Source organism: Asparagus officinalis, chromosome 7, assembly GCF_001876935.1.
Source record: "Asparagus officinalis chromosome 7, Aspof.V1, whole genome shotgun sequence".
Lineage (NCBI taxonomy): Eukaryota > Viridiplantae > Streptophyta > Magnoliopsida > Asparagales > Asparagaceae > Asparagus > Asparagus officinalis.
Window position 1 is genome coordinate 107,256,051 of NC_033800.1, and position 18,552 is coordinate 107,274,602.

Genomic DNA, 18,552 nt, shown 5'->3' on the forward strand with positions numbered 1-18,552 from the left:
CTAGCTGATTCTCACTGATGACTTTGTTGTTCTAGAGTGTGAATTTCGAGAGTTAAAGGAGCTGAAGGCTAATTGGGCTTCTTCCTTCGTATCTTCTTAGTTGGAGCATAGACTGACACAATGGCGTGACCTCAGATCTTCTATTGGTAGCGAGCTTCAGTCATATGAGAGTTCTATCACGCAGATGATGGCTAGTCATGTGAGGAAGGATATGGATAGAGCCGAGTTACTCAGTTCTTTAGACTCCAACCACGAGGAGGTAGCCAGGTTGAAGAATGCCTTGAAGTACGCTGAGGAGTCTGGTGCTATCATTGTAGATGAGCTAGCTAGTTTGGAGAGCTCTCGCGAACAAATACTTGAGAGACTAGGATCTACATAGGAGAGATTGATGAAGCTAAAAGGTGAAGCCGCAAAGATCTTGAGCAGTTCTGAACATTCTGTCCGAGCTGATCTGCAGGCTGAGCTTGAGCAGGGTTATGCAGATAGGCTCTCTAGGTTGGAACTTCACATTCTCGGTCACCGATTGCATTCGGGCCGATGAGCTTTATAATTGTATGCTTTGACTTGATCTATTAGTAATGACCCAGTATTTGATTTAGTATTCTCATCTTGTATCATGATGTTTCTATGTTGATTGTGAACCCAGTGGACACAATGCTTATAGGATTTTTAGCAAATCCTCAGTCATCAACACACACTGCTGGAAACATAACTTTTAGCGACGGAAAAATCCGTCGCTAAAAGTAGAAAATCCGTCGCTAAAACCTTTAGCGACGGAAAATATAAAATTCCGTCGCTAAAATATCGTCCGTATAGTGATATTAGCGACGGAAAATCCGTCGCTAATTACTATTTTTGAAAAAATAAAAAAATAAAAAAAACGAATATTCCGTCGCTATTAACTTTAGCGACGGAAAATCCGTCGTTAATATTATCTATTTTCCGTCGCTAAAAGTGTATTTAGCGACGGATAATCCGTTGCTAAAAGCTTCCAATATTTTTTTAAAAAATAATTTGAAAATTGAAAAAACCTGTACAATAATATAATAAATTTAAAATCCTGTTCAATCAGCTGTATAATATTCATTCTCACGCATATATAACACATAATTTAATTAAAATATCCCAACATAGTAAGCGTTGTTTATACAGTACACACCATGATAAGTATTGTTTATACAACACACTCATTCATTGTTTTCAAAGGTAAAAAAACAAATCAGTCCTCTTGATCATCATCCTCATCACCAACTCCACCTTGTCTAGAAGTCCCGACCTGCAATTATAAATCAAACGTTAACAACATGGCATGACATTCAAGTATAGCAATAAGAGAGTATCATGGCATATTCTTATGTATTATACGCACGCACACACAATTTTTACAACAACGCATACACACACCCTAACAACGCATGCACGCATAATTTTTACAACAATACGCGTACACGCACAATTTCTCACCATATGCGCATGTACGCGTACATGCTCATACGTGTACATGCACATACGCGTATACGCACGCACGCACACATACACGCGTGCACGCATGCACCACACTCCACACCCCCCACCCCCCCCACCATGACCAAATCACCCCCCAAGCGATCACATAACCAACCATACGCACGCACGCACCACAACAACACAACCACGACCAACTAACCAATTCACCAACCAATACTATCATCACTACGCATGCACGCACCATCAACCAATACGATTTGAGGGTTTTGTAGGAGCATATTTGGGGATTTTGGAGCACAGAAAAGAGAGATCTTTCTGAGCTATTTGTTAGGGTTATTGGTTGAGAGATTGAGAGATTTGTTGGTGAGATTAGTTGGTTCGTTTGAGCGATTTGTAATCTCAATTTGTACTCTCCTTCTCTATTAGTGAAAACCCACCCCCTTCTTGCCCCGTAGACGTAGGCAATTTGCCGAACCACATAAAACCTTGGTGTTTGTGTTTTGTTTGGTCTTTCTCTCGGCGTTCGTTGGTTTGGTTTCTCAAAGCATCAGTCACAACAAGTGGTATCAGAGCACGGGCAACGCTTGGGCTATTTGGAGGAGTAGATCGCTTTGGAAGTTCATCTAGGGCTTCGTTTGGTGATAAAGGTGGGATCTTTTTGGTAAAAATCTCGTCTTTTTCAGTTTGGATCTATTTCTCGTTTGTTTCCGCATTGGTTTGGTGGTGCCTTGAGGATTATGGCCGAGAAAGAAGGAGTTGTGGGCAGTACTTCCGGCGTGAAGACCGTCCAAAGCTTGAATATCCACTCAATGAAGATTGATGTGGAAAAGTTCAATGGCACAAACAATTTTGGACTTTGGCGATGCGAAGTCATGGATGCGCTCAACGCGCAAAATTTGGAAGATACGTTGGAGTTGGACGGGAAACCGGACAACATTGATGAGAAGGTTTGGAAAAAGATGAATCGAACGGCGTGTGGTGTGATTAGGTCTTGTCTCACTCAAGATCTAAAGTATGATGTGATCAATGAGACTTCTGCAAAGAAGATTTGGGAGATCCTTGAGAGCAAGTATTTGACCAAGAGTGTGGAGAATCGCTTGCATTTGAAGAGGAGGCTTTACCGCTTCCAGTTGAAGAAAGGAACCTCCATTGGTGATCACATGAACCACTACACGAAGCTTCTTGCGGATTTGGCGAATGTGGATGTTAAGATTGAAGATGAGGACAAGGCGTTGTTGCTATTGAGTTCCTTGCCTGACGAGGAATATGAGACCTTCGTTCTTACTCTTATTAATGGGAAGGCATCTCTTTCGTATAGTGAGGTCACCGCTGCACTTGTGAATTATCAGCTTCGAAAGAAGGATAAGGAGACTTCGTTTGAGCCGGTAGCGGGGGCGTTGGTCGCAAGAGCAAAGGGTCCAAACCGTAGTGGGAGGTCGCAGTCTAGAGGGGCACATCTTGGAGTTCGTAAGAATCAATGTGCCTTTTGCAAAGAAGATGGACATTGGAAAGCCGATTGCCCAAAGTTAGTTGATCGAGCCGGGAAGAATAAGGGAAAAGCTATTCAAGCTTCAGAGGCGAATGTTGTCAAGGCTAGTGGCAACGATTCAGATTCGGATTCTTCGGGCTACTCGTTATCTGCACTGCCGTCAGTTTGTGTTGCCTACTCTACAGAGTGGATATTGGATTCGGGTGCTACATACCACATTTGCCCTAGGAGGGATTGGTTCTCCAGCTTTCAGGAGTTGGAAAGAGGGGATTTCGTGCTCATGGGGAATGATCACAAATGCTCTATTGGTGGTATTGGTACTGTTCGGATCAGGATGAGTGACGGGGTGATTCGGGAGTTGGTTGGAGTGAGGTTCGTTCCTCAGTTGAAGAAGAACATCATTTCACTTGGAGCTTTGGAGGCAGCTGGCTATAGGGTGACCTTGGCGGATGCACGCTTGAAGGTTACATTTGGGTCCATGATTGTGATGAAGGGCGTCAGAAGAAGAAATTTGTATTATTTGCACGGAAGCACGGTGATTGATAGGGAAATGACGACTTCATCAGATTCGGCTAGACTGTGGCATTGTTTGGTGCTGGGGTATATGATTGGTAATACCGTGCATTGGTTGTTGAGGAGTGCTATGACCTGCAGATTGAAGTCCTGTGAGCACATTAGGATGAGCGAGACCGTGGTGGAGTTTGGCACTTCTATCCATCGAGCGAGGGGTCTTTTTGGAGGTGTTCAGTCAGGCATTTGGGGGCCTTCCAAGGAGGCATCATTGGGAGGTAATCGTATCTTGGTTTCCACAGTTGGTGATTGTTCTAGGCATTATTGGGTCGCGACCAGTTCCCGTTGGTGTAAAGTCCTAGAAGTCAACAACAATTGGAAGAAGTGTATTGGCAGAAAGGTAACTCATTGTTTCAGCTTTGGTAGGGGTCCTTTCTTGCGTTGGTGCCGAGCTCACGGCAATAGGAGACACTTCATTGGTGTGGAGACTTTGGGGCGACGAGATGAGATGACAGTTTCGATGGGTCGTTCCTTTCTGGAGGAGGATCGGCGTTTGATGTCGAGCATTGGCATTGGTGTGCGGGCTTCGACATATTTGGGTCATCTTATGCATAGGTCGCCGACTGCTGCTTTAGGAGTTATTAGATCTGGTGGAGCTGCTTCAGATTTTGGGTCGCGTCGGATATTTGGATACCCAGCATTTGGTCACATCGTGGATGTGAGATTGGATCCGATTGCGCGTTTGGGGTTCGGAGGCTCAGTTGATTATCGTTTGGGAGCTTCTGATTTTGTTCTGAGCAGGTATGTCACTTTTGACTCTCGGCAGGTGGAGAGTGTTGATCAGGTCATTTGGATATCGCAGCAGGTGGAGAGTGATGCTACTCCACGTTGGGTGGAGATTACTCCACATACTCCAGATCATACTGCGTCATTTGGGATTCCAGCTAAGGTGACACAGGTTGGAGATCATTTGGTTTTGGATGCAGATGATGGATTGGTTTTGGATTCAGTTGCAGCTGGTAGATATAGTTTGGATATGGCCATTGGTTTACCTCAGGTGGAGGTGTTTGATTTGTCTCAATTTGGGGTCATTGGGAATACTAATATATATATATATATATATATATATATATATTACCTGATCCGCCAAAAACCGTCTCCTATATGCCTCCTGAGCATCAGAAGGCAGAGTCGATATGAACTGGGTGAATTCCAGCTCCCTCTGCTCCCGGCGCCTCCGTTCTTCCTCCGCCATCTGGAGTAGCTCCGACTCCCGACGCGACTGCCAATCTTCCATCGCTTTCATCCGCTGCTCCATAGTCGGGTCTTGAGAAGAACTGCATCCTGGTGGAGCTGCAGACTCGTAGGTGCTACTGGACTCGTACGGCCGATGCTCGGATCCTCTCCACCTGTATCTGTTCTTCCTACTCGGTCCAATGACGGTCTCGATGATGCTATCCTCCTCCTCTCTACTTAATCGGGTCGGAGTGTTAGAATCGACCTGAGTCTGTGATAATTGCTCCTGCACCTTAGCATGTAATTTCTCCTGCGATATACCAAAACAACCCGGTCAATTCTAACACATTTAAAATGCATTGTTATAAAAATTAAATATACAAATTAACTGCTACTTACAGCCAGATCCCGGTTCTGCGCTTTCTTCACTTCATCGGCGTAATTTGGACTCCAACCAGTCAGAATACGATCTGCAAAATGCCCGAGTTCTCCCCTTCCCTATTTTATTCACATATATCATTAACTCATAACACATAAATTATACTCAAATTGATAACCTAAGAGCTAATATATTATATACCTCAAGCGCCAATTGATGATAATGCTGGCTGAAGGACCTGAAGCCCCCGTGATGCTCGTAACTGCGTGGTGCATTGCGGTTCCTCCTTGCTATTTCAGCTTGTTCCTGCAAAAGAATGTTAAACAGATATAATATAGAATTTCAAACAATAAACGAAGATATATACTTCAATAATACCTGAGCTTCGGCCGTGTCCCAATAATCGCAAAGTGCAAAAAAATCAACTCCATCGGCGCGCTCGTCAAGATGCCAGTAACGCTCCCAATCTTCTGTTCTTTGAGTAAAATATTTTTTCTTCAGCTCTGACCGCCACCTCTTGAACGATAGATTGATTTGCGTGAAGCAGTAAGTCCAGGCATAAGCGTAATCGTCAAGAAAGAAAAATCGCTTCAGCATACAATGAAAAAAGAGATACAAATCAGTGTGTTAAACAAAATAATAAAATGACTAATAATTATGAGAATTAAAATAAATGACTCACACATATATATCGCCAACAAGCCACCAGCGCATCAATCCGCTGCGACTTCCACGTCAAATATATGTTGAAGAAATCATGTCTCCTGGCTAAAGCGGCGAGGAAATTGTTGAATGAGTTAGCAAATGGCCCGACAGGCACGCCGTTCTCCCATCGGATCACGGCCCTCCGATGAATATCTGGGATGAGGTTCTGTGTCTTGGTACCACTGCGGCCGCGCCTAGTAGGTCGCTCGGTACCTACGAAAAAATGAAATTCAGGCGAAATATAAATCAATCAATATCGATAATACAAATTAAAATATTAACATATAAACTATAAAAATCTATACACACCTTTCAATTCGAGGCATCTACGCCTTGCTTGTTCATACCTCTGCTGTGCGATAAGTCGCAAATCATGATAAGCATCCCAATCCTCCTTCACCTTGGCCGGGTCGTGGGCTCGCTGATCCGGAATAGAATCCGGCGGTAGTGGCGCAGCTTCTACAGCTGTGCTATATGGCTCATATCGGCGCTCCTCCAATACATCTGCAGCCTGAGGAGGCGACGGCGGCATCTCTGCATGCTGGGCAGGATCAACGAGTGTCTCCGCATCAGGTGGAGCATCTCCTCGTCCTGTGTCCTGTGGCGGCCCGTCATGTGTAGCAGCGATGCGGCCTGCGTAGGAAATGTGAAAAAATAATGTTAGGCTCGTATTAATAGTTTATAGAAATGTACAGATATAATAAATAAATAAAAATACCTGACGTAGAGCCATGTGCGTCGCCTCCAGAATGTCTACCAAAAACTCTCTCAAGCGCTCTCTTACGTAATCCTTTTGTCATCTATACTTTGAAAACATAATGAGTACCCAACAAAACTATAATACATGACAAAAACTGATACATGATAACCAGTCAAACAGATAATATAAATGCAATACTATAATACATAACACAAACTGATATACGATAACCAGTCAAACAAATAATATAAAGGCAATACTATAATACATGACACAAACTGATACATGATAACCAGTCAAACAGATAATATAAAGGCAATACTATAATACATGACACAAACTGATACATGATAACCAGTCAAACAGATAATATAAAGGCAATACTATAATACATGACAAAAACTGATACATGATAACCAGTCAAACAGATAATATAAAGGCAATACTATAATACATAACACAAACTGATACATGTTAACCAGTCAAACAGATACATGAATGTTCTTTTTAAATCATAACCAAGCATTATATTATTATGATGATGTTGAGGCTCTACTCTGCGACCGTGTGCGGTTAGCCTGCGATCGTGTGCGTGCCGACAAAAGGACTGTCCTTATAGTTTTATCGACTCTACCGTGGACTCGTTTTTTGATTTTACGCCTTGGCTCACATATAATCGCAGGTACATCAGGGCGCGCCAGTGCAATTTCATCCACCAGATTATTTTGTGTCAATGAAAACTCAGCAACTGTTTCGTCGGCCAAGATAACATCTTCATGATCTTCGTCAGACACGGCTTCATGAATGTAGGATCTAGGCGGATTCTTAAGGACAACCCATTCGTCATTTTTCATTATATCTTTGACATAAAAGCACTGTTTTGCGTGAGCAGCTAACATGTACTTTTCAGTCTGATATATTTCCTTGTTAAGATTAACGAGTGTGTAACCGTAGTCATCCTTCGCCTTTTTCAGCTCACTCCAACGAACCTTAAACATCACATGTCTGACTTCATTATTAATCCCATAGAAAATCTCCACAATGTCTTCTACCTGACCGTAGCAATAGATTTCACCTTGTATCGGATTTAGATCTTTTGAACTAGCGTATGACAGTTGCGAGAAGGAGCAGAACACACCGCTATTTTGCGTTTGTCGTCTCTCTTCGAAACCGATGGTGTTAAACCTAAAGCCGTTGATACAGTAGCCTCCATAACGCTTAACCACGTTAGAAGGACCTCTGGCATATAAACATATTTTTGCAGGCAGGTTAACCCCATTCGTAATACGTCGGTCAACCTTTAAGAAAAGAAACAAATAGTTTAAATATCTGTTGTCAGGCACATATTTGATATACGAATCAGAAATGTAAATAAATCTTACTTCACCCTTCAGCCATGCAGGGAATTGTCTAGAGTGTGTGTCCATAACTCTTTTGTTTTTTGTTCTGCATTTAAGAATAGTCTGGACATATCGGATGTGAAGCCTAGAATAAAATCATTTACAACAGTTAAATAGAGATAGTTATTGTGATGTGATATGATCTGATTCAAACAGTTAAATACTTACGTCGCGTATATGTTAAATGTAGTATCATTACTCAAGATATATGTGTGGGCTTGATCTAGCTCCATTCTGGGGAATCTAGTGTCCTCCCCACGATCATTATAGAATGTTCCGTCAATTATTCGTTGGGGACGGTTGAGCCTTGTCTCCACACCCCCAAGTAACGAGAGATGAAATACAAACTCTCATTACTTATATAGTTCTCTGCTATCGATCCTTCAGGACGTGCACGATTATGCATCAAATGTTTCATGAAACCCAAATACCTACAAGCATATAGTTTCATGATTTGTGACAAAATAAAACTGATATACGTAATTTAACAAATATTAATTGAGCATTATAATAATAAATACCTCTCCACAGGGTACATCCAGCGATATTGAACTGGTCCTGCGATGCGGGCTTCATATGCTAAATGTATTGTGAGATGCACCATGACCGTAAAGAACGAGGGTGGAAATAGAATTTCCATTTTACACAGTGTATTGGCTACACGTCCCTCTAATTCTTCAAACTCCCTGACATCAATCACCTTGGAGCACAACTGCTTGAAGAAACCGCAATATTCTATTACCACCATCGCGAGTTCCTTCTCAGCATGTCGCAACGCAACCGGGAGAAGTTGATGCAATAGAATATGATGGTCATGTGTCTTGAGTCCCAAAATTTTCCTGTCCTCAATATGCACATTTGCTGAAATGTTTGAAGCATAACCATCCGGTGTCTTCACGGACTTTAGAAATAAACACATATTATGGATCTCATCCTTCGACAGTGTGACACGGGAGGCTGGGAGTACAAACTTTCCGTCACCCTTATCTATAGCTTGCAGTTCGGGACGGATGTTCAATTCTGCTAGGTCTCGACGTGCCCTTAAGTCATCTTTTGATTTTTTTCCCATCCTACAACAAAGTGTTCAGAGATTCTCGCATATGTTCTTCTCGATGTGCATGACATCCAAGTTGTGACGTATTTTTAAACTTCTCCAATATGGCAATTGATAAAATATGCTGAATTTTGACCATCCATGCGGAAGTTCAGTACCCTTAGAGACACGCACATGCGATTGGACAGTGCGAGGTTTATTTCCCATCCTTGTTTGCTTACCCTTTCCCCTTCCCTTCCAATTTTGCTTCAATATTTTTCTCCTAACCCCAAATGGATTTTCTTTGTTGAATCTTTTCTTTCCAAATATTTTTTTAGGTAGAGGATGTAGAAGCTCAAATATTTCTTCCCCGGTCAGCCTTGGTGGTGCCGGTCTGTTTTCTGGATTGCCGTCGAACTTTCCTACTAACTTTCTGAACTTGTGCCCTGTAGGTAACCATCTTCTGTGTTGCCAATAACAGAACTTGCGGCTGTATTTCAGGAACTTTCCCTCATAATCTGACATGCAAACCGGACAAGCAATCTGACCCTTCGTCGACCATCCAGACAAGTTAGCATATGCTGGAAAGTCATTAATTGTCCACATGACCATTGCACGCATACGGAAAGCCTCCTTACCATAAGCATCGTAAGTGCTGACGCCTTCATCCCAGAGAAGCTTCAAGTCGTCAATTAATGGTTGGAGGAAAACATCAATGTCATTTCCAGGAGAATATCTTCCAGGGATCAAGAGTGACAGTATCATGTATGGCTGCTTCATGCACATCGACGGCGGCAGGTTGTACGGTGTCAGCAACACTGGCCAGGTAGACCAAGCAGAGCTCATTACTCCAAACGGATTAAATCCGTCGCTAGCAAGCCCCAGCCTAATATTCCGAGACTCCTTACCAAAGTCAGGGTATATACGATCGATGTGCTTCCATGCCTCACCATCAGCAGGATGTCTCAATTTCCCGTCCTCTTTACGATCGGTCGAATGCCATCGCATATTCTCAGCCAGCTCGGCAGACATATAAAACCTCTGCAGCCTAGGAATAATAGGAAAATATCGGAGAACCTTCACAGGGATTCTGCTCTGTTTATTGGATGATATGCCTTCAGATGTGCCCGTATGTTTTTTCCAGCGTGATACATGACACGTCGGACATTCCTCTAGACCTTCATTACCCTTATTGTACAAGATGCAGTCATTAGGACAGGCGTCTATCTTTTTGTAATCAAGACCCAGGGTATCAACAATCTTGTGAGCTTCATAATAAGTTGTGGGGATGCTCTTCTCGCCGCCTGGAATGACTTTCCTGAGCAAGTCTAATAACATATCGAAATGTGTAACAGCCATCCCACTGAGTGTTTGGATATGAAGAAGCCTCAGCATAAAAGAAAGCCTTGTGAACTCGGTGCAACCCTCGTATAACGGTGACTCGTTTTCTTCAACAAGTCTCATCAATCGGGCTACATCTTGAAACATATCAGTAGTGTTAACATCACTCGAAGACGGCACGGTAAGAATATCTTCCAACATATCAGTTGTGTCAATTGTCGGATTGTCGACATCAGTAAACTCTTCCTCTAATTGCATCACCGGGACGCCTTCACCGTGATGACTCCAAAATACATAAGAGCTATCAAATCCATTGATTGACAGATGGAAACTTACGTCACTCCTAGTGAGCATTTTATCATTCCTACAATTCTTACAAGGACAAAAAATCAACCCGCTGAGTGACCGTAGAGGGTTGGTGTCAGAGTAGGCTAAGAAAGCTTCTATCCCATCCTTGTATCGAGTGTCTAGATGCCTTCGATCACGTGGTATGCCCATGAACGATTTGTCAGGAATTGTCCGCATCTAGAATTTAAAAATTAATGGAAGTGAGCATATCCCTACATATATCATTTTAAGTTATAGGACAAGTGTGTGTGATCGGCTGTCAGAGGAAGGCTTCTATCCCATTAGGTATGTAAACGTAGCGTGTATATGTATTTACGTGTGTTCAAGTGTACTTTTATTTCGTCAAAATTTCGGCAGCACCTACCCGCTGTACTTAATCGGATCCGGATCCTCTACTAATGAGAGGGTTCCTAATATCTCCTAATGAGATCTTGGCCTTTGATTTATCAATCAAAGGCCAAGATCTCCTCATGCACAAAAATAGGCGGGAGATGCGGATAAGATATTATCCTTTGAATATGAATAAGCCTCAGCATAAAAGAAAGCCTTGTGAACTCCTTACACCCCTCGTATAATAGTTACGCTAACCCCTTATCCTCACCCTCACCCCCACCCCCACCCTCACCCTCACCTAACCCTAACCCTAACCCTAACCCTAACCCTAACGCGTAACCGCGAACCTCTACGCCGTCGCCTAACCGTAACTCGAACACTAACGCTAACCGAACGGCCTAACCGCTAACCTACCTAACCAAACACGTACCCTACCCTAACCGATCGCTAACCATAACATAAATCTAACCCTAACCCTAAACCCCGCACCGCTCACCTAACCCTGCTGCCTAACCACTAAACGCGTCACCGAACCGCTAACGCTAACCTAACCTAGCCTAACCCTCGACTAACCCTAACCCTAACCGCTAAGCCTAACCTAACCTACCCTCGCGCTAATCCTAACGCATACACTACATTAAATTTAAGCTTTTTTATGTATAGATTTCATCAAAAATTAACATTTTTATTACAAGGTAAACTAATTTTCATCAAAATTTAACATTTTATTACAAGTAAACATAATTTCATAATTTCATCAAATTAAATTACAAGTAAAGCTAATTCATGCAAAACGCCTAACTCGCATCCCTAAGCCGAACTCCCCCCTCAATCTCTCCCTCTCTCTTGCCCTCTCTCCGTCGGCCGCGCCGGTGGCCGCGGCCGGCGGCAGTTTGGTCGGCCCGCCGCCGCCGGCCGTCGACAGAGAGAGGGAGAAACAGGAGTGAGAGGGAGAGAGGGGAGAGATTGAGGGGGGGGGGAAGAGAGATTGACAAGGAGAGAGAGAGAGAGAGATTGAAAGGGAAGAGGGTTACCATCTCGGTAGAGAATGGCGGCGGAAGGAAGGCGGCGGCGGCGTCGGAACGGGAGGCGTGGAGATTTGGGCGTCGCGGCGTCGGACACGGGCGGCGGTGTGGATTTCGGGAGAGAGGGGGGGTTTGCGGAGAGAAGGGGGGGCGATTTCGGTGGTGGGGGGGGCAGGGGTTCGAGTGTGGGGGGTGGGGGGTTTTGTGGGGCGCGGGCAGCCCAAAAGTTTTGGGCGCCCGCGCCCAAAAATTTTTCAGTATGCACATATTTAGCGACGGAAATTTCCGTCGCTAAATAAGTTATTAGCGATGGAAATTTCCGTCTCTAATAATCCGTTGCTACATATGTTTAGCGACGGCTAATTCCGTCGCTAAAATGTAAATTTCCGTCGGTAAAATAACTTTACCGACGGAACAATGGCGACGGAATTTTTCGTCGCTATAAGTAGTTTTATAGCGACGGAAATGTCCGTCGCTATTGTTCCGTCGGTAAATTGATGTTTTCCACTAGTGACATTTGATGTGCTTTTACCGATTACCATTTGAATCAGGCTAGCATACAGATTGTATAAGTCCGTTCCGCATATAACGTTATGCTAAAAGAATTAATTCTTTTAGTGCTACGATGTGGAATACGTAAACTTTGTCTTTATCACGGGAATAGACTACTCAGCAACGCGTGTTAGGCACTGACTCATTCTTACTTAGGATTCCGGATAAAAGTCCCCAGACTTGTATTCTGGTATCTTTCCATTCGGTGAAAGACTAAACCGGCAACGTGTGTTAGACGTAGACTTGGGATTTTTGGCAAATCCTCAGCGTTCAACGGATTTGGTGTGCCTTTACCAATTACCATTTGAATCAGGCTAGCATGCGGATTGTATAAGTCTGTTCTGCATATAATGTTATGCTAAAAGAATTAATTCTTTTAGTGCTACGATGTGGAATACATAGACTTTATCTTTATCACGAGAATAGACTACCCGACAACGCGTGTTAGGCACTGACTCATCCTTACTTAGGATTCAGGATAAAAGTCCCCAGACTCGTATTCTGGTATCTTTTTATTCGGTGAAAGACTAAACCGACAAAGTGTGTTAGACGTAGACTTATCTCTCTTTTAGGGTTTGAGATAAAATCCCCCGCGCATGAAGTGCGCGGATTTGAAGTTGAGAAATGTGTCTTTTCTAAGGGTAAAGACAAACCCAGAGCGGGAGAGGAAGAATTTTATATTCTATCTCCCAAAACTGAAGAGGAAGGATTTTATACCCTGTCTCGGAAGAATTTTATATTCTATCTCCCAAAACTGAAGAGGAAGGATTTTATACCCTGTCTCTAGTTGCAGGGGAAACTCAAGGTGGGATTTTCACCTTAAGAATCTGAAAAGATGAAGCTAAGAGTGAGATCTCCACTCCGAAAATCGGGAAGATTCAAGCAACCCTAACTTTTATAGGATTGGTTGCTTAAACTGAAAAGAGCTCTTCGTTTATCGAAGTAAAATTCAGAGTTCGACCCTAACTTTTATAGGTTTGGCCGAGTGGGTTTGAGGCAATCCTAACTTTTATAGGTTTGATTGCTCAATTGAATGTGGACCTCTCGTTCATGGAAGGAATCGAGATGGGATTCTGGTTTTGGCCTTAACTTTTATAGGTTTGACCAAGAAAGTAGAGGGAGTGGAATACAGATAGCAGTAAAAATGCCGATTTGTACTAGCCACTCGATGGAGGATTTCGATGCCAAGTGATCAGTACTTAACACGCAAAGTTTGAAATTGCCAAAGATTGGCGAAAAAGGTGTCGTGTTAGTGTTTTAACAACACGAGTGTTAAATGCACAAACACAACGATGGTTTGAATGGATTTAACCGATAAGAATTTTGGTGGACTCATCGTCAATTAGCTTGATCAGTGAGGGATTTTGTAGTGAAAGATTATGAATTGTCAAATACCAGTGGGGGTTTCGTGAGGGAAGATTGATTTATCAAAGTGATCGAATCTCATCTCAACGAAACTATTCATGAAAGTTGGTGAATTTAATCCCGAAAATGAGATAGATTCCATCATTGAGGACAATCAGAATCCAAATGGGGATTTCTTGCTTATACCTTTTGTAACTACTGGGTTATCCCTAAGAATACCCCACATAGTATTCTTCCGAGAACTTCCCGTGTTATGAGTTATCCCAAACGTACTAAGGGTAGTACTTTTTTAGGAATTTTCTATTTATAAGCATCATGAGCCGAGCGCCTTCCTTGGTAATAAGGCGATATGCGCCATTCGAGTAGATTATCTCTACTACGAACGGCCCCTCCCATTTGGGTTCAAATTTTCCTTTCTTCTTGGAATTAAGGATCATGGGTCATCGGACCGCTAAGACCAAGTCTCCTTCTTTAAAACTTGTTGCCGAACTTTTTTATCAAAAGCTCGGGAAATTCTGGCTTGGTAGAACTCAATGTTCTACTGAGTTTCCAAACGCTTCTCGTCGAGCATCTCGAGTTCTTCGAGACGTTTCTAGTGTTGTTCTTCGGTTGTCAACTCTGTTGCGAGAGCGATCCGAAGCGATGGAATTTAGATTTCTAACGGAAGAATGGCTTCACACCTGTATACCAGAGAATATGGGGTTGCTCCCATCGGTGTGCGAATCGTGGTACAATAGGCCCATAAGGCTACGCTAAGATTATCATCCTAATCTCATTTGTTAGTTTTCACGAGTTTTGATAAAAGTTTTATGATAGTCTAGTTAAAGGCCTCTGCCAATCCATTCACTGTGGGATTGTAGGCTATCAACGAGACGTCTTAGATTTTGAATTTCTCACAAAAATTTGATGAAGGCATTACTAACGAACTGAGGACCATTGTCGTGTATGATTCGCTTTGGAACGCCATATCGATAGATAATGTGGTGCTTAATGAATGCAACAACGTTGTTCGTCTTCACTTCTTTGAGCGGAATCGCTTCAGCCCACTTAGAGAAGTAATTGGTAATTGCCAGAATGAATCAATCACCTTTGACTGATGGAGGATTTATAGGACCAACGACGTTCATTCCCCAAGTCTCAAAAGGCCATGAGGTAGCCGAAGGATGTAGATGCTCCGGGGGTTGGTGCATATAATTTACGTGTATCTGACACACATGACACTTTCGGGCGTACGCGACTGCATCTTTTATCATGGTGGGCCAGAAATATCTCATCCTTCTAATGTGGCCGTAAAGTTTGAGGCCAGGTTGGTGTACACCACAAACACCTTCGTGTGTCTCCCTAAGGACTTCTTCCGCCTCTTTAGTGGATAAGCAACATAATAGTAAACCATCATACCCATGATGATATAGCATTCGACCCTCTGTGTTATAGTAGAATCGCGATGCTCTTCGTTGGATTGAGTCCCTTTCCTTCACGTTTTCTGGTAAAATTCCATGCAAGATGTAATCGATGATAGGGAAATGCTAATCTCGGGGTTTGAACTCAACTTGAGTTAAATGCACTTCTTTAATATCCTCTTCTTTGTTGTCTAAATCGTAGATTGATACGAAGAGTTGATGAGTTCTTACCATAACGAACTGTTCCATTTCGGGAGGCTGCACCAGAGATACCGCTAATGCTGCTAACGCATCCGCGTAGGCGTTCTATAAGCATGGAATGTATTCAATGAAGAATCCTTCGAACGATTCCGCCATCTCAACAGCCATCCTATGGTATGGTATCAAATCCTATTTTCTGACCTCGTACTCCCCTTGAACTTGTTTTACTACCAGTTGAGAGTCACCGAAAGGTTCAAGGTACTCGACCCCCAGCTCTTTAGTAAAGCTGAGTCCAAAAAGTAGTGCGTTACACTCAGCTACGTTATTCAAGCACGGCTCGGTCAGCGAGTAAGCTTGAGGCATCACATGTTTTCCCGAGAAAACTAAGACAACTCCAACTCCGGAAGAAATCTTAGAACATCTAGGAGCACTTGCTACATTAGTTGATCGAGAAGCACCGTCGAAGTACAAATGCCACACCTATTGATAGGAAGTTACATTGGCTTCATGGGTTTTATCTAGCAGATCGTCGTATACCTCGGCAGTATCCGTAGTTAGGTTAGCTGCCAGGAGATCGCAAATAGCTTGGCCTTTGACCAACTTTTGTTGCTTAAAGTATAGGTCGTATTAGGATAGAAGCAGGGCCCACTTCGCTAGCCGCCAATTCATAAAAGCGGACTGCATCATGAATACTCGGACTGGGTTACCATTAGAAATGACGTAAATAGTCTGTCTGACCAAGTAGTGCCGCATCTTTTGAATAGAAAATACTAATGCAGGACACCCCCTTTCAATCATTGGATAGCGAGATTCGACGCCCATAAGGGTCTGTAGGTGTATAAAACTACTTATATGTCCCTTAACACAGCTCGGCACGGTGATTCGACAAACCAACGAACCCTCGGGCGATATATCCAAGCATGATCGTTAGACCACAACATCGAAGCTAAGTGAGATGTGACGAAGCAGATTAACGAGGTGACGAGGTTAAACACCGAAGCGGATTTACTACCAAATTAGGATCCGGACTGCCAAATCAGAGTCCAGGTCAATAAATCAAACTCGGATAAACCGCGAAACCGAAAAATGGGCGCAAACACCTGGAGGACTCGGCCAAAGCCGAGCCACCTCTAGGTGGCTCGGCCAAAACCGAGCCACCTAGGTGGTCGGCCACCTGGGCCAAGCCCAGATCTGGGCCCAGATCTGAGCCCAGATCTGGTTCTAAATGCCTATAAATAGAGGAGTAATAGCTCATTTTCAAGGGTTAGAATTTTTGGAGCCGAAACTCTGTTGGATTGAGAACTCACCTTCAGATTTTCAAAGCTTTGAAGACTTGGGCATTTTCAGATCTGGTTCTTGGAGATCGTCCACATCAAATAAGGCAGGAGTTCGAGAGAGAGAGACCAGATCTGAGATCCACACAGTAATACTCCGGATCAAAACTTGGTTTTTGATCCCGAGAAGGCTATTATTTTCTTAGTGAAATAGTATCCCCGGCTGTTATTTCCTTTGTGAAATAGCACCCGTCATACCGTGTAGATCCGACCGGATCTAGATCGCACGGTGGTTCACGGATTAACCCCGGCACAGGCGAAGAACCCACAAAAGCGAGAGACCGCAAAATAGGATCTCGCGATTCGTTCGACATAAAAGGAAAGTTGTAATTTTCATTTTTCTTTTGATTTTGTTGTAACCGTATCTTTTGTAATCGAAAAACTATTACTTGAGAAAGCAATGGAATCAAAGAACACGATTTTTCCCGCGAACAATCTGGTGACCATAGTGGGAGCCACCGATCTCGCTTCCGAGATCGTTGCGTCGCAGCCGCGGATCTCAATCCCGGTCGAGGAGGAGGTCGAGTATGAATTCGACCAGGCCAAGTTCGAGGAGTATCTTTCATCCTTGTCCAGATCCACCTCCCCCCGCAAGCCCAAGAAGTTCTCCTCAAGGAGAAAAGTCCGTTGGTACGAAGAAGTACAAAATGCCAACGAAGATCTCACCCCAATTGATGCCGAAGTTGCATCGGGTGAAGCTCCACCGACCTCCAACCCGGTCAAATCCGTTCCCTCCAACGCCTCCGCTGTTGAAGGTGTAGTGACTCTCTCAAAGAGAGCCCACCAGAGGCAACGTCAACGCCTGGCACGGCAACTCGCAAAAGTGATGGAGTCCATGGATGGAATCCGCTACAACGCGGATCTGAAGAATAGGAGAGGCAAACAGCCTCAACAAATGATGAATGGTAGCTCCTCCAAGCCGCCAACGAACGAATGGATCCGTGTCAAACGGAATCGTTCGATGCTTGAAGAGCGCATTCGCAAGCGCCGTGCAGAAGACTGCAGAAGGAAGTGGCCAAGAGCCCGCCACCACCCCGCCAAGTCTGGAGGCCGAAGTCTGAAGTGGCGATTCAGGCTAAAAAGCAACCATTGCAGCCTCCAGCAAAAGTTCAACCTCCGGCGAAACACTCTAAATCGCTGGTTATTCCCATGGCTACTCCAGGAGATCACGCAGAATCATCCCGAAGAAAGAAGTCAGTTTTGGAGCGCCTCGGTCCACTTCCCGATGAACGATGCAAAGCTCCGGTTCAAGAACGTTTGGGCCCGATAAAGAAGCCCCGAACGACTCAACATGCTGGGGGTCACCACCACCTTCAACATGACAAGGAGATCAGGACAACTAAGCGCACCAATTTGCGCATTGAAGTCCAGGAACCCGCCGAGAACTCACGCCCACAAAGGCATGTTTCGAGGCGCGTAACTTTTGAAAGCCGAAAGAAGGCAGTTCGCCCTCAGAAGGAAACATTGTCGTCTGATGACGATAGTGTTATACCTGAGAAGTCGTGCCAACACACGATAGGTTACTCCAACCTTCAAGCAGATGAGTTATACTATCGTGTTGGGGGTAAGAGTAAAACCAGGAAAATGAGTCCTTGAGAAATAGAGACTCAATGCCCCTGTTCCAAACTCATTCGGGCAGTATTGTCGGAGTGCAACTACACCAATACAGTCCCCGAGAGAATTTCAGTCTTCGAAAGGCTCAATACCGAAACGCCAAAACCAAGGCCTAGGCAT

General features: G+C 43.8%; 1 long non-coding RNA gene across 1 annotated transcript; it reads right to left on the reverse strand.

The window, feature by feature from the left end:
• Positions 5,363-5,867, reverse strand: LOC109848229. Its single transcript, XR_002248744.1, has 3 exons — positions 5,764-5,867; positions 5,460-5,669; positions 5,363-5,387 (listed from the first exon to the last, which is right to left on the reverse strand). It is a non-coding gene; the product is annotated as an uncharacterized LOC109848229 (long non-coding RNA).